The following is a 21,591-nucleotide window of genomic DNA, read 5'->3' as shown; positions in this document are numbered from 1 at the left end:
GGGCCAGAAAGGCACTCCTTAGAGGTTCGGACCGGTATCAGCTCCAGGCGAATCGTCGCCGGACCCCCCGCTCCCACCTATACCATCGGAGATAGGGTTTGGTTGGCCACACGGGATCTTCCGTTACGGACTGAGTCTAGGAAGTTGTTACCGAAGTTTATTGGTCCGTTTGTGGTGGAGAAGGTGATCAATCCAGTGGCAGTGCGACTCAAACTACCGAGGACGCTCAGAGTCCATCCCACCTTTCATGTCTCCTGCCTCAAGCCTGTCTTCCTCAGTCCTCTGTTGCCTCCTCCGCCTCCTCCTCCTCCTCCTCGGATGATCGGAGGTGGTCCTGCCTACACGGTGCGTCGCATTATGGATTCCAGACGGCGGGGCCGGGGTTTCCAGTATCTCGTGGACTGGGAGGGGTATGGTCCTGAAGAGAGGAGTTGGATTCCGCGGCGACAGGTCCTAGATGCGGATCTCATCAGGGACTTTTACCGCCTCCATCCTGGCGCTCCGGGAGTCCGCCCGGTGGCGTTCGTCGGAGGGGGGGTACTGTAACGATCCCGGCTGTCTGAGTCGGGTCCTGGTCGTAATCTCCAGTTTCCCGAGGGTTCGGGAACGCTCCGGGGAGCGCTCTGGTTTCCGCACCTGCTTCCCATTAGCAATCTGCACACCTGGGCCTAATCAGCACCTTTCTTAGGCTCTGGCCCAACATCCAGTTCCTGCCGGATCGTTAGCCATGAACAGTAGGTGTATCTGCGTATCAGTTAGAGTATCTAGCGTGAGTTTTTGTTGTTTTGTACTTTGTTGAGTTTTGTGTCCTTACCTCCGTTTTTGTTTCACCTGCAGTCACACGTCCGGAACCTTCACCCCACCTCTGCCTGATGGTCGGCGGCTGCCGAGCCATCACTGGACCTTGCACTGCACCCCCAACTACTCATCCACGCCGCCCGCTCTGTCCCTGGAATATTCTGCACCTTTTGTTTGTATCCGAATAAACCCTCACTTTCGTTCAACTCTCCTTGTCCTGGTCTGCTTTTGGGTTCTGGCTGAGGGAACTGTGACACATTGATGAACTCTCCAAGGGAACCTGGAGGGCGATAGATGACAAGGATATTAAGCTTAAATGGGCTAGTGACTGTGACAGCATGGAATTCAAATGAGGAGATAGACAGATGGGTTAGGGGAAAAATTGAGAATGTCCACTTGGGAGAGATGAGGATTCCTGTACCACCACCCCTCTGACCAGATGCTCTCGGGGTATGCGAGAACACATGGTCAGACGAGGAGAGAGCAGTAGGAGTAGCAGTGTTTTCAGTGGTGATCCATGTTTCCGTCAGCGCCAGGAAGTCGAGGGACTGGAGGTTGGCATAGGCTGGGATGAAGTCAGCTTTGTTGGCAGCAGAACGGCAGTTCCAGAGGCTGCCTGCGACCTGGAACTCCAGGTGAGGGGTGCGTGCAGGGACCACCAGGTTAGAGAGGCAGCAGCCGCGCGGTGTGGTGCGTTTGTGTAGCCTGTGCAGAGAGGAGAGAACAGGGATAGGCAGAGGCATAGTTGACAGGCTGTAGCAAATGGCTACAAAAATGCAGAGGAGATCGGAATGAAATGAGCTAAGCATCTGGGAGAGGAGAGAGCAGGGCCTCCCTCACCAAAAACTTCTACCTCAGAAACTAAAATTGTTTCACTGAACCACCCGAACAAAAACTCTCCCAACTTCCACCTTTAGAAATCAGAATTGTTGTGAACCACAGCGGTTCAATGTTTAAAGGAATAGACTCAACCCACTTTATTCAGCTAGCTAACTATGACACCATAGCTAACTAGCATGCTAGCATCCAATAACACACAGTTTAACACACAGTTTAGCACCAACACTTGGTCACAACAAACCACCAATAGTGTGTTAACTAGCTAACTAGCATGCTAGCATCCAGTAACACACAGTTTAGCACAAACACTTGGTCACAACAAACCACCAATAGATACTAAACAGATCATTCGTGTCTGTGTCAAGTTCCTTTCATGACGCAGCAATGATTCAACGTTGGCTAGCTAGGACAAGTATATTGTATTTAGCTACTACAGTACAGTTAGCTGGTCGTGTTGGGTAGCTAGCAATAGCCACTGTGTTGACTTTGTTTGAAGAACGGCTAGCTAGCTAGCTTCGTGCTACACCCGGCACACAATGGCTACTGTGTTGACTCTGACTCTGTTCGAAAAACGGCTAGTTAGCTCGCTTCGTGCTACAGCCGGCACGGCCGAAGACACTGCCAACCTGCAGTAACTACCCACAACAACCCACGATACCTAGCTATGACGCCGTAGCTAACTAGCAAGCTAGCATCCATTAACACACAATTTAGCACCAATACTTGGTTACAACAAACTGCCAAGAGTGTGTTAGCACACTAAACCTGCAGTAACTACCCACAACAACCCACGATACCTAGCTATGACGCTCGTAGCTAACTAGCAAGCTAGCATCCATTAACACACAATTTAGCACCAATACTTGGTTACAACAAACTGCCAAGAGTGTGTTAGCACACTAAACAGATAATTCATGTCCGTGTCTAGTTCCTTTCATAACGCATAACGCAGCAAAAATTAAACGTTGGGTAGCAGCACATTAACATTGGAAACAGCTCTCCACCGTTGCTAATCGTTACCAGTAGCTACCCGCTAGCTAGCTAGCCTCGTGCTTCGATACTAACCTACAATTACCTACGGAAACCTACAATAACAACAATACTAACCTATAATAAATACAATACCTAACTACAACTAACTACCTACCTACGATCTAATACATGGTTAAGCTTTACTCAACACCATATGAGAAGCTTACCTCCTGCTTACCTCCAGCTAGAGAAAAACACAACCTCTCCCGACAACCTCTCCCGACAACAAGCCTAAGATCACCGTGCGCAATGCCAAGCGTTGGCTGGAGATGGTGAAGCGTGATTCATCACTCCAGAGAACTCGTTTCCACTGCTCCAGAGTCCAATGGCAGCGAGCTTTACACCACTCCAGCCAACGCTTGGCATTGCGCACAGTGATCTTAGGCTTGTGTGCGGTTGCTCGGCCATGGAAACCCATTTCATGAAGCTCCCGACGAACAGTTATTGTGCGGATGTTGCTTCCAGAGGCAGTTTGGAACTTGGTAGTGAGTGTTGCAACCGAGGACAGACGATTTTTATGCGCTAGGCGCTTCAGCAGTCGGCGGTCCCGTTCTGTGAGCTTGTGTGGCCTACCACTTAGCAGCTGAGCCGTTGTTGCTCCTAGACGTTTCCACTTCACAATAACAGCACTTACAGTTGACCGGGGCAGCTCTAGCAGGGCAGAAATTTGATGAACTGACTAGTTGGAAAGGCGGAATCCTATGACGGTGCGACGTTGTAAGTAATGCCATTCTACTGCCAATGTTTGTCTATGGAGATTGCATGGCTGTGTGCTCGAATGTATACCCATGTCAGCAACGGTGTGGCTGAAATAGCTGAATCCACTCATTTGAAGGGGTGTCTATATACTTTTGTATATATAGTGTAATCTCCTACTCGTATTTTCCCTATAAACAATGGCTATTATCCTAACACTCAAAGACCTTCACATTCTGATGCTGCCACCACCATGCTTTCCGGTAGGGATGGTGTTAAACGGGTGATGAGCTGTGCCTGGTTTTCTCTAGACATCGCGCTTTGCATTCAGGCCAAAGAGTAAAATGTTTGTCTCATCAGACCACAGAATCTTTTGCTTTATGCTCTCAGAGTCTTTCACGTGCATTTTTGCAAACTCCAGACGTGCTGTCATGTGCCTTTTTCTGGCCACTCTTCCATAAAGCCCAGATTGGTGGTTCATTCATCTTAGCCAAGGAACTCTGTAGTTCTGTCAGAGTGGTCACCTCCCTGACCAAGGTCCTTCTTGCCCGGTTGCTCAGTTTGGTCGGACGGCCAGCTCAAGGCAGAGTCTGAGTAGTTCCATATTTTTTCAATTTCCCAATGATGGAGACCATTGTACTCTTGGAAACTTTGAACACTCTAGACTGTTTTATACCCTTCCCCAGATATATGCCTCATCAGAATTATATCTCGGTAATCTACGGACAGTTCCTTGGACTTCATGGTATAGTTTCTGCTCTGACATGTACAGTCAACTATGGGACCAGGTGTGTTTCTTTCCAAATAATGTCCAAACAATTGAATTGGCTCCAATCAAGTTGTAGTGACATCTCAAGGATGATCAAAGGAAATTGGATGCACCTAAGCTCAATTTGGAGTGTCAAAGCAAAGGGGTGTGAATACTTACATAAATTAGATATTTCTGTATTTCATTTTCAGCAAAAAATTCTAAAAATATGTTTTCACTTTGTCATTATGGGATATTGTGTGTAAATGGGTGAGACAAAAAATCTATTTAATCAATTTTGAATTCAGGCTGTAACACAACAAAATGTGAAATAAGTCAGGGGTATGAATACTTTCTGAACGCACTGTATTCAGACCCCTTGACCTTTTCCACATTTTGTTACATTACAGCCTTATTCTAAAATTGATTTTTTTTTTTATTATCCTCATCATTCTACACATAATACCCCATAATGACCCCATAATACCCCATAACGACCCCATAATACCCCATAACGACAAAGCGAAAAGAGGTTTTTAGATTTTTCAGACAGGAGTACGGGCTCATGGTAATGGCAGGAGCAGAGTGGAATGGTATCAAATACATCAAACACATGATTTCGATGTGTTTGATACCATTCCATTCGCTCTGTTGCTGTCACAACTTCCTCCGAAGCTGCCTCCTCTCCTTGTTCAGGCAGGCTTCGGCGTTCGTCGTCACCGGCCTTCTAGCCACTGCCGCTCCTCATCTCATCATTCCATTTGTTTTGTCTTGTTTATTACACACACCTGGTTTATATCCCCTCATCAGTACCTGTATAAGTGTTCCCTCTGCCCCCCTTGTCTTTGTGTGTGATTGTTTATTGTAGAGGATATTATTGCTCGGTTGAGCTAGATTATATTGTGTGCCTTTCTTTATTCAAGACTGTACTTTAATCCTGGATAATTTCTCATTGTACAACCAATCAGTGGCCTAAACAGTCGTTATCAGTATATGAACAGAGTATGGTAGTGCACTGAACCAATACACCCAGTCGGTATTAGATAGAATGTCACGGGCCCGCCCGCCTGTGCGGAAAACAACCTGTGGTTACCTAGGTTACCCCATTGGCTCGCAGCAAATACTTGGCCTTTTTCAAACACAATTTTATTTTTGTCTGCTTTTTTAGTCAATTACAAAACTACATGTAAGAATGTCAAAAGATGACTTTTCAACATTGCCTGCTCCTGAGTGTTCTCAATACTTAGAAAAATGTAATATTGTAGGGCTTCCCTCATGCCCCTTTTCATGACAGTGCTAGCAGCCACGTGAGTGAGCGAGTGCTAGCAAGCTACCAACCGGAACATTAAGCTAGCCAAGACCAACAACACAAACAAACAGACGATACAGCTACAGGTAGTGAGTGGCGTAACAAATTGACTATACTTAACAAGTGAAATGTCTTACCTGTGATGACATTTTTTAACACACATACCTACGTGTAGCCTACTTGTACACCAGTTTCCCACATTTCCCACTCAGAATAGCCTGAAGCCACAGGGCTCTTCTCGCAAGCTCTATTTCCCTACGTGAGAGCATTGCGAACTGTAGGTCGGGAATTTTGACCTGGTTACATGTACATTGAACAACACTGCAGCTTTTCGGCATGTTTTGTTATTTTGGTATTACAAAAAATCTATGACGAAGTTGGCTCTTTTACAATGGGGGTCAATGGGAAAGCATGTTTGTTTCCCCAATTTGTGGGCGTGGTCGAGGGGAATTCCTTATTATTATGTGAATATCGACTCGGACTATAGATGCAGTAATGGAACGCAGACGTTCAACAAATCTGATCTAACAAAGTGCATATTCGTCACATCCGTCATGATTTATGTATTGTAACAGGCCTAATACATGAGGTTACTTAAGTCCGATTTGGATATATTTAGCTGTTTTCGCTGCATAACATGTAGGACGTGTCCATTTTCAGGTTTAGAAGAAGTGACTGCTAAATGTTAACTCCCGTTTTATAAGCTGGTTAGCAAAGCTAGCATACAGAAATCATTGATGGTAGTCAGTCGTTTTTAACTGTAATGCAGTTGATTGGTAAGGATGACATGAACATGTGTTGGGGTTGACATCCATACAAGCATTATACTCCGATTTTTACCTCAACATTCTGTGAAATACAATACCAGTCAAAAGTTTGGACACACCTATTCATTCAAGGGTTTTTCTTTATTGTTACTATTTTCTACATTGTATAATAATAGTGAAGACATCAAAACAAATGTAGGAACCAAAAAAGTGTTAAACAAATCAAAATATATTTTATATTTGAGATTCTTCAAATAGCCACCCTTTGCCTTGATGACAGCTTTGCACACTCTTGGCAATCTCTCAACCAGCTTCATGACCTAGTCACCTGGAATGCATTTCAATTAACAGGTGTGCCTTCTTAAAAGTTAATTTGTGGAATTTCTTTCCTTCTTAATGTGTTTGAGCCAATCAGTTGTGTTGTGACAAGGTAGGGGGGGTATAGAGAAGATAGCCCTATTTGGTAAAATGCCAAGAGTGTGCAAAGCTGTCATCAAGGCAAAGGGTGGCTATTTGAAGAATCTCAAATTTAAAATATATTTTGATTTGTTTAACACTTTTTTGGTTACTACATGATTCCATATGTGTTATTTCATAGTTTTGATCTCTTCACTATTATTCTACAATGTAAAGAATAGTCAAACATAAAGAAAAACCCTTGAATGAGTAGGTGTGTCCAAACCTTTGACTGGTAGTGTACACATATAAACAATTACCTAAATGTAGGCTAATTTTGCTGGGGGAAAATCCATGGCAATTCCGTTGTTTTGGTCGAGTTCGGTTGCCCTCTTTACCACATCTATGGACATAAGTGATGGTCTAAGGGAATTTCCTGCACGTGGGTCAGTATAACTGCATTGCGTGTTGCACGTGAGCATCTTGTGATTCTTTAGGAAGGTGTCTGTTAAATAGGTTTGATGTGTTTGACTTACCCAGTAGTGCTGCTGATGGGGCCTGTGTCCGAGTGGACCGCCCTGACAGGCCACTGGGCCACAGCTCCATGTCACACCGCGGGGGTCAGGGTGATGGCCCCTCTTCTCAGCACCCTGTTAGTCAGGTTCAGATTGGTCAACTGCAGGGACAAGAGAACACACAGTGACAATGCATCAGAAACTGTATTCATCATTGGCACAATAACGCCTACATTCTGAACATTTGTGGTAAAACATGTCTGCCAGGAATCTCTCCAGAGAAAAATGGTTAAATCTGAACTGTCAATACATGGTCTTATTCAGTATGCAAGCAGATACCGGTAATATAATCAGTTTAAGTTACTTGTCTTCCCACTATGGTACTGCAGACACCAGGACTCTCTATTTGTTCTTACTTGACTCATACCCACTGGCGACTTCCCTCTGTGATGCAGCAGCAGCAACAGCACCAGTCTCATTTCTCCCACCCCAGCTGTGTGAAATGTACATAGTGCATCAGGGAGCTAGTCTCCGGTCTCCAATCTGCTCTGCATCCAGGTGGTCCCCCCTCCCCTTTGCCCCCCACCCTCCTGAGAGGAACACTGGTCATTACTCACCAGTCAAATCTGTTTACAACAATAACAGCACAATTAGCAGTTAGGTGCTACAGTATCCCTCCCCATTACATTACAGCATGCTACAGCATCATTTGCTGCACTCTCCCTACATACGGTACTATCTATACTGCCCTGGGAGCCATTATCAGACAGGCCAGGAATTTGGTGGAAATGAATACTTACACAGATTTCTATTGCCCTCCTCTGTTTCCTGCCCTCCAGCCTACTGTGCAGAACCACACAGAGGGGCTCATGAAAAGCACTGGACTAGGGGAAAAAGAGACTGGAGAACAAATGACAAATTATTAATCTGTTTCCTGATGAGTTCAGTTAAGGGTGATAGTTGACATTTTATTTGGAGGAAAAAATAGATTTTCTCATGCGTGATTGTGATTCTGCAAAGTGGAAAAAAAGTACTTTTGTCCACCTTCTTTTTAGAAATGACAGGGTTGTTTATTTTCTCTGGTTTTTAATCCGAGTTCTGGGTAGGTGAACTAATTGTTTGGCTAGTCTTCATTCCAGGGAAAGGGAAAACTCAAACATTCCTAAATGACAGGTGTTTAAATTAATGCAGGAGCTGACAGAACACAGCCAGGTCGGGCTGCTTTTCAGGGCCCGATAGAGTTTATTTTCAATCCTAAAGGATTTGCAGGTAATCCACAATACACTGTCAACAGATCTCAAATGGTATGCCAATTAGGCATTTATTTTCAGTAAATCCATAATACATTTTAATATAAATTTGAATCCATGAAATCTGAAATTCCAACATTTCCTAATCAACCGTGAATAACTGCTCAAAAGGCACACCCATGTTGTTCATCATGACTAAGGTGTTTCTCATCTTAGTGGACAACTCCAGGCTACCTTAATATGTACATTGCTAGCAATACACTTGATGTGTGCCTGCTTCTGCTCTCCTGGGTGGGACTGAGGGAGGGAGGAAATGACTTTTATTTACAATTCACAGTTTTGGGTGCAAATAATGCCCTGTTTGATATACCCGAAACATAAGAGACATAGTGACATTAATGCTATCACGTTTCAACACAATGGGTCAAAGAACACCCTTCTCCAAACCAAAATGTAATTACTTAAATACTATATCATGTTGAATCATGTTGGGGTGTACATGGGCCTGTCTAAAAAAACGTTATTAAAGTGTAATCATGTTGCACGCCCTCAAGACGCAAGTTAGTTAGAGGGAGGACTCACAATCAAGCACATATTTTACGGCCAAAGATTAGATTAGATTAGATTACACATGATAACAATACTTAAATTCACCCCATTGGAAACAATTACATTGTAAGAGGTAGTTACGGTTATTCCCAAAAGATGAGGCCTGGCATGTGAAAAAGAGTAATTGCTGAATCTTCAGAGGTCAACCGTGCAACAGGGTGTTGCTTCTCCATACAAAACACTCTATTGAGTTAAATAAGTGATTTAATGACTTCTAATCTGAGTCAAGGGAAAGGCCAAGTATATTCAGACCCTTTAAGTGCAAACCATTAAACTATTTTGCTCTGCAAAATAACCCTCTGTCATGACCAGGATTAACTTTCCATGGGAATTACAGGGAACACCTTTCAGAGAAATAGAATACTGTACAGAGAAGAGGAAGATATACAACTGCATTCTGTGTGGTCTGGTGCCATCACAAGAAACTCCCAGGGAGGGAGAGAGAGGGAGGGAGGGAGGCTGGTGGGCTTACCCACTGTGAACAAAAAACCTTCAGGGAAAAGTTGAAAAAAAGTGGTGGTGGAGCAAACAGATCCATCGCTCCCCCACTCAGTTCTAATTTCCACATTATTTTATTTATAAGCATCAATAACCACAGAAAAAGTGACTACCTGTTAAATATCAACAGTGACCCCTTTGGTGCATCTGATAATGAGACCTCACACGGAGCCTCAGATCAGCTCACTACCCCACCACTCTGCTCTGCCTGCTGGATGAGTAAGCAATACTGAGCTCTGAGCTATCACTCACAATGGGGTCACAGAGAGGTTTACACACCAACAACCCGGTGGAATATTAAAACCCTTGCAGTAAGACCACTGTGCAGGATGTGTGGATTCCCTTTACTCATCTAGAGAATAACACAAATCACTTTACAGTGTATGATAGATTTGTAGTAGTTTTGTATCCTGATATGAACACTATCTAGTTGTTGAGCAAGTAAGAGGGGTTGGGTAGGGTGACAGGAGACTCACATATTGTGTTAGGAGACTGATGTAGCTGGAGCTGGTGTACTGGTGGGCAGCCTGATTTTCAGCCAGTTTCTGCAGGACTAAGACAATGGCTTGCTGGTTGGACTGGGTCTGAGCAGACAGGGAGTCCAGATCCTTAAAGACCCCAGTTGGATCTGGTCTGGGCCAGCAGGAGGCAGTCCTTCTGATTGCTGAAGCAGAGAGCGAAACATGTTATTAATTAATGTCTTAGGGCATAGAAAGACTGGGAGCTGAGAACACACCAGACATCTATCAAGGGTGTTCTCTTTACCCTGACCTGCAGAAGTGGGCCTGGAGAGCTTCTGGCTGTAGACGTGGATGTCCTCGGGCATGGAGGACAAGGCTGCAGCCGTGGAGGAGGAAGAGGTGGAGGTAAAGGACTGGACCTGCCTCAGGACCTGGGAGACCGGTGGGGCTGAGACTGTGGTGGGACCAGGGCGGGCAGCTGCCCATATGACCCGAGGGGGCTGGGGGACCAGGGTGGAGACTGAGGAGAACACAAAGGCCTGGGGCTGTGGAGGGGCCTCGGGCTGGCGAGGGGAGTGGAGACGAGACTGGACGTAGGACGAGGGCTGAGATGGGGGCAGTGCAGGGGCAGAGACTGAGGTAGGTTCTGGGGGTGAGGGTAGTGCTGCAGGTGGATGTGGCCACAGTCTAAGACAGCTGGGAAGCTGGAGGAGTGCTGGGAGGCCTGGACCTCAGGTTGTTTACTACTTCTAAGGGCTACAGACGGTTGCTCTACAGTGGGTTGATTTGCAGTGGGCTGGTCTGTGCTGATTCTGACTTCAGACAGTGAGGACTCAGAGGCTGAGGCGCTGGAGCAGTCTTCGGCCACAGGCAGAGCTGTTCAGAGCACAAAATAAGCCAGATCCCTGTTATCATCCAGCCAGCCATTCCATGGCTCCGACACACATTTATTTTCAACCAATGAGGGTTAATTATTAGAAGCTGACCTGTACTTGACTTTGTATGTCTTTTTTTCCACAATGTGGTTTTTCAAAATCAAAATGTCCAAATACATTATAAACGATTTCTCAACAAATAATTAAATGAAATGTCAAAATAATTGTAGAAATATGTCAACTTTGTGGGGCACTGGAATACAAAGGTCCCAACTGTACAGATGGTGTCAAAAAATAATTACATTTCTACTCACTTTTATGATTCTCTGTGGTAGCTGGCTCTCCCGAACCATAGCTGTTGCTATTGTCAGGTTTAGTGCTTCTACATTTGGTTCTCAAGAAGACGCTAGCTGATTTGTTTTTGTGTGTGTAGAATGTCAGGACCTCCTCCAGATCACTTTCACTGGAAGAGAAGAGAGCAGTGTGAACATTCTCCATGATACCTAGAGTAAGACCACTGTTAAGTAGCAGAAGTAATTGAAACAGTCAGGAGCATATGTACCATTCAGTAGTAGAGAGAGTAGGAGCCAGGTCACTAACCTTGCCTCAGTGATAAACTCCTGAAACACACTGGGGTTGATACAATGTTCTTCATCTTTGGTCTTCTCCAGTTTATTGACCATATGCTCTGTCTCCTGTGAGGACAGAAACCCATCAGAGACCAAGCACACTGGCCTTCCTGAATGCTACAAGAGAAAGTCAGTGTCACGATCGTTAACGGAAGATACGGACCAAGGCGCAGCGTGATAAGCGTACATTTTATTAAGTACTTAACTCACGACAAAACAACAAACAAACGAAACGTGAAATCCTAGGTTACACAAAACAAACCTTAACGGAACAAGATCCCACACCGACTAGTGCCAAACAGGCTGCCTAAGTATGGTCCCCAATCAGAGACAACGAGATACAGCTGCCTCTGATTGGGAACCACCCTGGCCAACATAGATCTAAACGATCTAGAACATCAACATAGAAAATATAACACAGAAACTACACACCCTGGCTCAACATTTCAGAGTCCCCAGAGCCAGGGCGTGACAGTACCCCCCCCCAAAGGCGCGGACTGCGACCGCGCCACACAAACACAACAGGGTAGGGGCCGGGTGGGCATTCCGCCTCGGAGGTGGATCCGGCTCCGGGCGTGACCACCACTTTCTCTCCACCTCCCCATTGCGCCCCTGATCTGGTCTGGCACCGCTGACTGGAGCTGGACCCGACGACGGTGGATCAAACCGTACAGGCTCCGGAATGGAGCCGCTGGCCGGAGCTGGACTGGACACCGGTGGAGCGGATTGCTCTGGCTCCGGAGTGGATCCGCTGACTGGAGTTGGACCGGAACCCGTGAAGCGGATTGCTCTGGCTCCGGAGTGGAGCAGCTGACCGGTGCCGGACCAGGCACCGGTGGAACAGGCACGGGCCGTGCCGGACTGGACACACGCACCACTGGCTTGGTGCGGGGAGCAGGAACGGACCGGGCTGGCAACGCGCACCACTGGCTTGGTGCGGGGAGCAGGAACGGGCCGGACCGGACTGGTGACACACACCACTTGCTTGGTGCGAGGAGCGGGACTGGGTTTCCTTATAAACCTCCGCTCCTTCTGCTGCCTAACCAGTTCCTCTCGCCGTGCCTCTACACTCTCCCTCTACGCCTCTTGTAGCTCCTCCCTCCGACCAATTAACTCCTGCTCCCTCTGGACCAATAGCCCCCGTAACCTGGTGGCCTCCTCTCCTAGTCTGCAGATTCACCCTGTAGCTGCCTCCTGCTGCCCCGTCGTCCACGCCGTGTGCCCCCCCCAAAAAAATTATTGGGGTTGCCTCTCGCGTGTCTGTCGTCGGCACGGTTGGCGCCGTTCCTCCTCTCCTGCCTGGGCATTTACCTTTGCCCATGGCCCTTTCCCCGCGAATATCTCCTCCCATGACCACCATTTGCCCACCTGAGACATCGCCATCTTCTCCTCCTGGGCACGCTGCTTGGTCCTCTGTTGGTGGGATCTTCTGTCAAGATAGTTTATGGAAGATACGGACCAAGGCGCAGCGTGATAAGCGTACATTTTATTAAGTACTTAACTCACGACAAAACAACAAACAAACGAAACGTGAAGTCCTAGGTTACACAAAACAAACCTTAACGGAACAAGATCCCACACCGACTAGTGCCAAACAGGCTGCCTAAGTATGGTCCCCAATCAGAGACAACGAGATACAGCTGCCTCTGATTGGGAACCACCCTGGCCAACATAGATCTAAACGATCTAGAACATCAACATAGAAAATATAACACAGAAACTACACACCCTGGCTCAACATTTCAGAGTCCCCAGAGCCAGGGCGTGACAGTCAGTTGTAACAGTAATTTGTTGCTTCCTCAAAAAATTAACAACTTCAACTGAAACAAACAATTATAATTAGATAAGTACACAAAAGAAAAAGTCAAGTAATATTACAAATAAATGGAGACTCCCTGACTAGTATAATTACTAAAAACCTGTCCTAGAACAGCAGTGGAGACTAGAGGCTGAAGAGTGTGGCTGGTGGCTGTTAGTGAGGCACCTTGTTGTAGCAGGGGATGAACTCTCCTAGCTGGTGGGACAGGATGCATCAGCAGTCCTGGAGGGGGAGCTGGCGACTGGCTGCTGAAGGTTACTGGCTGCCCGTCATCATTACAACACTCACCTTTACGTTGTGGTATTTCATTTGTCCAAAAAAAACTCTTAAGAAAAAAAAGTATGGACTCATCATGATGGACACATGTTCACGTTTATTTTCTCCAGAGGCTTGGGAGATTATGATGTTTATCATTCCGATGCACCGATGAGACATTCCGATAAATCCAACTTTGACGCAGCCACGTAGTCGTACTCACACCATTTTCCTCTCTACGTGGCCACAAACACCTCATGAACATTTACACAGTTACGACATGGCTCCAATGACTAACAACAGATCAAACGGAAAATCAAATGCAGATAAACATAAAACAATGGTCCAAGTTTTCTTTTCCATAAAATCATTCCCCGGGGAACTGGGAAATACCGCAGACAGTTGTCTTACCGTTTGGTCATTGTCCTTCTCTGGCCAAGCTGAGTTAGCGTTAGTCCTGCTCTCTGCAAGTAGCCTCATCTGCACCCGGTGGAGATAGGAGGAGAAGGTCATCCGAGCCTGGACTTTACTGCAGAACAGAGGGCGGGAGAGAGTGAGACGGGATTAAGGAGGACATGAGAGACTGAGGAGAGGAAACTAAGGAGGAAGAGAGAAAACTATGGCAGTCAGGAGGAGGAAAAAAAACACAGATTGCAAAGGTAAGCATGGTTAGAAAATACAAATGGGATGGAGAGATCGACAGTAGTTAGAGGAATTGCACAAGCAGGCATGCAAATGCACGCGCACACACATACACAGATCACATCTCCAATCTGTGTCATTCCCTGACACACGGGTCTTCAGCTTTTTATATGGGAGCAAAGGTTTTCTGCCTTTTAGGCATCTCAGATACATGTGTTACAACAGTAAGCACAAGCACTGACGCATATTCAGATTGTTATCTTAGGCATCATGCAAGAGACAAAACTAATACAGGTAAATATCAATTTCAGCCAGTGTTGGAGCACAGTGTGACTTGCCCTCGGCCAGTACCAAGAGTGATGCATTGTTTTCATGGCCCGAGTGAACCTGAAAAGGGTACTGCCAGTACAACGTAGTGGGAAAATGTTTTGGAAAAAGCTGTCAGACACAAACAATGATATACTGTACTATAATTGCCAAGGTCCCTTCACAGTCCTGGCAAGCTCAGAGGAATTTCTACAAACGTAGACTTGTTATTGTAATTCCCCCTCAAATTACAATTTCAGACACACTTTAAAAATCAATAGGAGACTGGAGCCTTTGTTGCCGTTTAAACAGAAGTATGTAATATTCATACATTTCATTGTAAAAGCAAAAAAGATCTAAATATTTTTGCAATCGTATTGCATAATGATGGATGGTGGGGAGCCTTTCAAGTCCATCCAGGTCATTCAAAATTAAAACAAAGAAAAGACAATCTGACTCCTACATTTAACAGTCCAATCACAGGCAGTGTCTCTACATGGAATTCAATGTTGACACACAGGATTCGCTGGCTCAGAACCCATCTGCTTCCTCAGTGTTCTCTCCACGTTGTAAGTTAGGTAGACATGAAGGAGTCACGCTCAAAGAGACTGATCAAAACATGCAGGGGTATGAAAAGAGGCCCAGATTGTGCTCTGGGAAGCGTCATATTTCTCCTGCTGAGAGAAACAGAGAGAGGGTTGGTGGGATGGAGGAGAATGAGGAGAGGGCTGCCAACAGGAGCAGAAGCCTGGGGTGTGCACTGACCTGAGGTCCCAGCCCTGCTGGAGGATGTGGAGCAGGTTGACTTTGAGCTTGGCGACAGCGGCGGTGCGTCGAGCCGGTTCTGGTAAGGACAGGGTCTCATTGTGGAGCCGCTTCAGTGGGGTGGGCACACTGTCTATCTACACCACGAACGGACCCAGGGCATTCTTTTCCTCCTCCTTTTCTGTCACGATCGCTGGAGGAAGTGGACCAATGCGCAGCGTGATGAGTGAACATACTTATTTATTAGAGAACAAAACAACAAAACGATAACGTGACGTCCTTGGTTACGAACACTAACCATACACGGAACAAGATCCCACAAACACTGTGGCCAAACAGGCTGCCTAAGTATGGTTCCCAATCAGAGACAACAAGCAACAGCTGATTCACGTTGCCTCTGATTGAGAACCACACCGGCCAACCTAGAAACAAATAACTAGATAAAGAACCTAGAAACAAAACACATAGAAACAACACACCCTGGCTCAACATAACAGTGTCCCAGAGCCAGGGTGTGACAGTACCCCCCCCCAAAGGCGCGGACTGCGACCGCGCCAAACATAAACCGAACAGGGAAGGGCCGGGTGTGCATTCCTCCTCGGAGGCGGTTCAGGCTCCGGGCTTGACCACCACCCTCCGTAGCTCCCCTGGTCCGGTCTGGCCCCGCTGGCTGGAGCTGGACTGGACATCGGTGGAGCGGATTGCTTAGGCTCCGATGTGGAGCAGCTGACCGGTACCTGACCAGGCACCGGTGACCCAGGCACGGGCTGTGCCGGACTGACGACGCGCACCACAGGCTTGGTGCGGGGAGCAGCAACGGTTCGGACCGGGCTGACGACGCGCACCACAGGCTTGGTGCGGGGAGCAGGGACGGGCCGAACCGGGCTGACGAAGCGCACCACAGGCTTGGTGCGGGGAGCAGGGACGGGCCGAACCGGGCTGACGAAGCGCACCACAGGCTTGGTGCGGGGAGCAGGAACGGGCCGGACCGGGCTGACGGGCGCACCACAGGCTTGGTGCGGGGAGCAGGAACGGGCCGGACCGGGCTGACGAAGCGCACCACAGGCTGGTGCGGGAGCAGGAACGGGCCGGACCGGGCTGGCGACGCGCACCACAGGCTTGGTGCGAGGGGGCAGGAACAGGCCGGACCGGGCTGGCGACGCGCACCACAGGCTTGGTGCGAGGGGCAGGAACAGGCCGGACCGGGCTGGCGACGCACACCACAGGCTTGGTGCGAGGGGCAGGAACATGCCGGACCGGGCTGGCGACGCGCACCACAGGCTCGGTGCGAGGGACAGGAACAAGCAGGACCGTACTGGGGACACACACCACTGGCCCTATGCGGGGATCAGGAACGGGCCGGACCGGACTGGCAACACACCCCAGTACCTCTCGCCGTGCCTCTACATTCTCCTTCCCCCTGGTGACCAGTGACTCCCGTAACCTGGCGGCCTCCTTTGCCAACCCGCTGAACCACTCTATCCCGGCCTCCTGCTGCCCCGTCGTCCACGGCGTGTGCTCCCCCCTAAAAAATTTCTGGGCGTCTCTCCTCCCCGTGGGCCAGGCCTCCATGGCTCTCGCCAGACTCTCGCTCCTCTGCTCCCAAGTCCAGACTCTCTCCTCCTCACGCTGCTTGACCCAGTCGAGGTTGATATTCATTAGAGTCCTCTCTGGCGTTGGCTCCTGGACACGCTGCTTGGTCCAGTTATGGTGGGATCTTCTGTCACGATCACTGGAGGAAGTGGACCAATGCGCAGCGTGATGAGTGAACATACTTATTTATTAGAGAACAAAACAACAAAGCGATAACGTGACGTCCTTGGTTACAAACACTAACCATACACGGAACAAGATCCCACAAACACTGTGGCCAAACAGGCTGCCTAAGTATGGTTCCCAATCAGAGACAACAAGCAACAGCTGATTCACGTTGCCTCTGATTGAGAACCACACCGGCCAACCTAGAAACAAATAACTAGATAAAGAACCTAGAAACAAAACACATAGAAACAACACACCCTGGCTCAACATAACAGAGTCCCAGAGCCAGGGCGTGACATTTTCCTCCTTCTTTTCCTCCTCCTCCTCAACATCCTCCTCGTCACTGGTCCTAGTAGGGGAGGCCTTGCGACCCCTCACTTAAGTACAAAGCATTACAGAAAAAAAGTCAAACGTCACAATGTCAATTACAACACTGTGCAAAGATAACTTCTTATGGTAGTTGTTGAATGAACTCTCATTGTCATATTTGGCCATTTTCATTCTGGCAGTGGTTAGTTCGTCATAGAAAGTAAAGGAATGAACATGTCTGATTGCCTCCCCCTTGGCTTGGCCAGACAGGCCGTGGTCTGAGACTAGACTGTGTGTTGCTATGCTGTGTCAGCTGGAGGAGGACAGACTCCCTGAGGCCTACCTGTGCTCTTCCTCCCCATAGCGGAGTGCTCTGCCAGGTGGCGCTGCCTCTGCTTCTACGCCTCCAGTGACAGTAGTTTCATCTCGTACTGGATCACGAGACATGCGTGGAACACGTCCACCTGCAGCTGCACATTACCATTCAGGCTCCTGATGGAGGACGAGAGAAACCGCTCTAATACGACTCCTTAAAGGGATATTTCGGGATTTTGGCAACGAAGCCCTTCATCTACTTCCCCAGAGTCAGATGAACTCATGGATACCATTTTTATATCTCTGCAGCCAGTATGAAGTTTCGCGAGCCAATGCTAATTAGTGTTAGCGCAATGACTGGAAGTCTATGGTATCTACTAGCATGCTAACAGTTACCATAGACTAGTTACCATAGGCTTCCAGTCATTGCGCTAACGCTAGTTAGCAATTGCGCCAACGCTAGTTAGCAACTTCCTTCAAACTGCACGCAGAGACATAAAAATGGTATCCGCGAGTTCATCTGACTCCGGGAATTTAGATAATGGGCTTCATTGCCAAAATCCTGAAGTATCCCTTTAACCAACCATAGATCCCTTTAATTTAACCTGCATTACATTCTTTACACACTAATATCCGAACAATTGCAAAATGATTTTAGGCACGGTAACATAAATGTAGACACTCGTCATTGCTAAGACAGGTTTGACTGAATCAGTCCCTGAGAAGAGAAATGTATCAGATTATTATTTTCAAAGATATTGTGGTAAGAGAAGGAAAGTTGAAAGATGGAAGACAGAGTGAGGGGGGGAAATGGCGGCAATAACACCCACTGTGATCTTGAGGTCACCACCGCTTTCCCCAATCTGAGGACCAAAGCAAGCAACATGGAAAAATCATAAAGGGCCAAAGGAGACGCCAGCTCCCCAGATAGTATTGTGCAATAGTGAAACTGAGTAAATGAAATACTGTACATAAACCAAAAGCTCATAAACACAAGATTTCTCTGATATTTGAACCCATGCAACAGGATAAAAGAAGTTGAGTTGTGCAACACAATTCCCAATAGCTCTGTTTATTCTATAACATTTTCCCTGCTCTTCCTTGCTTCATAAACTCTCCCCAGCCCAGCCCCAACCGCCATTTGAGGACTAGACTACCAAAGCCACACTGCCACATAGACACTGTGCTCGCTCTGGAAAACTTTAATGTCTACTATTACCATACATATCTTATTAGCTGTTCTCCTCACCTATTCATCTGAAGACAAAACAAACACAAAGTCAGGGGCCAACCTTTCCACAAATTTAAACTGCTCCCATTCCCAACCACAATGGAAATGCTTACCTTCCATGGAAAAGTCTGTTAGACAACATGGAGTTCATCGATGTCTTATACTCCAGATAACCACTGAGAAACAGAGACACAGATAATGACAAAATAACAACCATTTCCACCACCACAGGCTGCACTGGGCTTCTGCATTTTCTGTCTAGTTTGTGGGGAGTTGAATGTGTTACAACAGGGCTACTGTGATACTCAATGTCATAAGCCCCAGTAATTTCCAAGACCACTCAGAAACATATTGTGTAAAAAAAGCCACAAAATCCCCAGTACTAACAGGCCCATAAAGCTAATCAAGCAGCAAATCCCTCATAGAAGAATATGGACTGTAAGCACAAAACGGGATTTCCCTATAAATAGGGGGTTTAATGCTGTTTCAACTAGAAGTCATCATGGGATTTAAGCCATGTTTGGGGAAAATATACAGAACTCACAAGAGAGCGAGCTGTAAAGCCTATAAATACTCTCAGAGATGTAATGTACAGTAACCGGCCGATTCTCTAATGGGTATCAGCTTCTCACCTTAACTCCTAGATGAAGTAGTAATAGTCGTATTACGTAGTAATAGCAGTCGTTAAATGTAGGTAGGCAGCAGTATGGTCAAACATTAGACATTGCTGTTGTTCTCTTATTCTAAAATGTATCTAGACATGTACAGTGGCATGAAAAAATATTTGCCCCCTTTCTGATTTTCTCTATTTTTGATACTGAATGTTATCAGATCTTCAACCAAAACTTAATATGAGACTTTTTTAAATGTATACTTTGCCAGGCATAATGAGACCCATGTTGTGTTATTTGTAAACGCAGGTTCCCTTTATCTAATTTTAGGTTTTGGTTGAAGATCTGATAACATTCAGTATAAAACAAAAAAATTTAAACAGAGAAAATCAGAAATGGGGCAAATACTTTTTCACGGCACTGTCCATTATTAGTGTGTAACATTACCCAGTGTCCGAACCCCTCTCACCTGTACAGTTCCCATGTCTCTGGGGTGGGGAAGATTTGCCCCCCTCGTGTCTCATGCCCCTCTCTTATTCTCCTCAGGACTTTCAGCTGCCATGGAGAGGAAAGAGAACCCTTAGCTACAATACTATGTGAGCGATAGATAGTATCCCTCTAATGCAGATCTATCATATTAACTTCAGCTATGTATATTTACCTCCTCAGCAGTCAGGCCCAGGGTGCTGTCCCCGTTTACCATCTGGCTTCTCTTTAGGCCTGTCTGTGTCAGTGTTGTTGGCTGACAGGGGTCTCTGCAGCTGCAGGAGAGGAGAGGGGAGTGGACACATCGTTATACTGATACCATCTACCTAATTCCCACATAAATCCACCCTGATTCTGGTTTAATAAATTACGTGTTTAATAGGTGTAATGAATAGGGTGTTAATGCAAGTTGGCTGGCTCTGTTTAATTCTTACATTTGCACCTAAGAAATCATCCCACACACTGATAAAACTAATAAATCTAAAAATGCAAGTCTGTTTATCTTTACATACAGAAAAGCATCAACTATATTGAAAATGTAAAAAATCATCCCCTTTCCTCCCTCCCTGGGTTACATAAATGGCACATTTTCTATCTTCGCTAGCTGGCATTCCTGGCTGCCTCCTCCTCGGCATGCATTACCAGGGCTGATTGACGACTTTGGCACGCAGGTTTGAGCCAGGGCCAGACAGCAGGGCATAACCCCACAGGATCACATACAGAATTTGTCTTTTAAATAGTGGGGGGATTACATTGAATTTGTCAGACTGGTTGGGGAGTTATGATGGCATCCAGAGACTGACAAGGCCTGATCCCCTGAAATAATTTAAACTGTTGCTCCTAATCACAGTATAGAGGAAGATGACAGATTATTCATAGGAGCGCAGGATTCACTGCCTCTCTGACAGGACTGCTTTAGTGGCAAGATTGTTTTGCTGTGTCTGTCACCGGCAGAGGGGCTGAGGCATCATGGGATTGATTCACAGAGCTACATTGCGTTGCTTATAAATCATAGTCTTGCCAAGACCAATCTACTATGGACTATTCAATTAAAAGCACCACTTTAAGACCATGATACATAATCGATAGAGGGTGCTTTTTGGCAGCCACAAGTAGGGAAAATATCAGAATCGTTTAGAGACTCAAAAACATAGGCTAAGAAGGATAAGTGGTTGAAAAATGAAGTGGCTTTCTTGCCGTTAATGTAAAGACGTCACAGTGGTGAGGCATAGGGAAAAGGTGCAGCAGGGTTAATGTGGTTGGGTTAGACAATATGAGAAGGCAGGACAACTTACCACTCTGGAGTGCGCACGGACTGACTGAGCAGAGAAAGGACGCCAAGTTAGGCAATGGCGTGTCAGAAACAGTGAGATGAACATCAGCCGCTAACTACACCTGTCTTAACATACACACATGAAAGAAGCACTTAGACATGCACATCGAAAGACACACATACTGTTGGCACACAAACAGAGTCATGCATACAGTAGACACATGAACAACCGTACAGCCTTGTTACGGTAAGGCTATCTGGGCACTTTACACAATATAAGGTGGAGTAGAAAAATGTCTGACTTGATCATGTCCCAGCAGCAGATCCTAGCCCAGACCGGGTGCAGTAGTTGACTGCGGTGAGCCAAGTGTATTAGCTGCTGTGGCATCATTAAG

The sequence above is a fragment of the Coregonus clupeaformis genome, chromosome 29 (genome assembly GCF_020615455.1).
Source record: "Coregonus clupeaformis isolate EN_2021a chromosome 29, ASM2061545v1, whole genome shotgun sequence".
Taxonomy (NCBI): domain Eukaryota; kingdom Metazoa; phylum Chordata; class Actinopteri; order Salmoniformes; family Salmonidae; genus Coregonus; species Coregonus clupeaformis.
The sequence above is the reverse complement of the archived record's forward strand: the minus strand, read 5'-3'. Positions refer to the sequence as shown.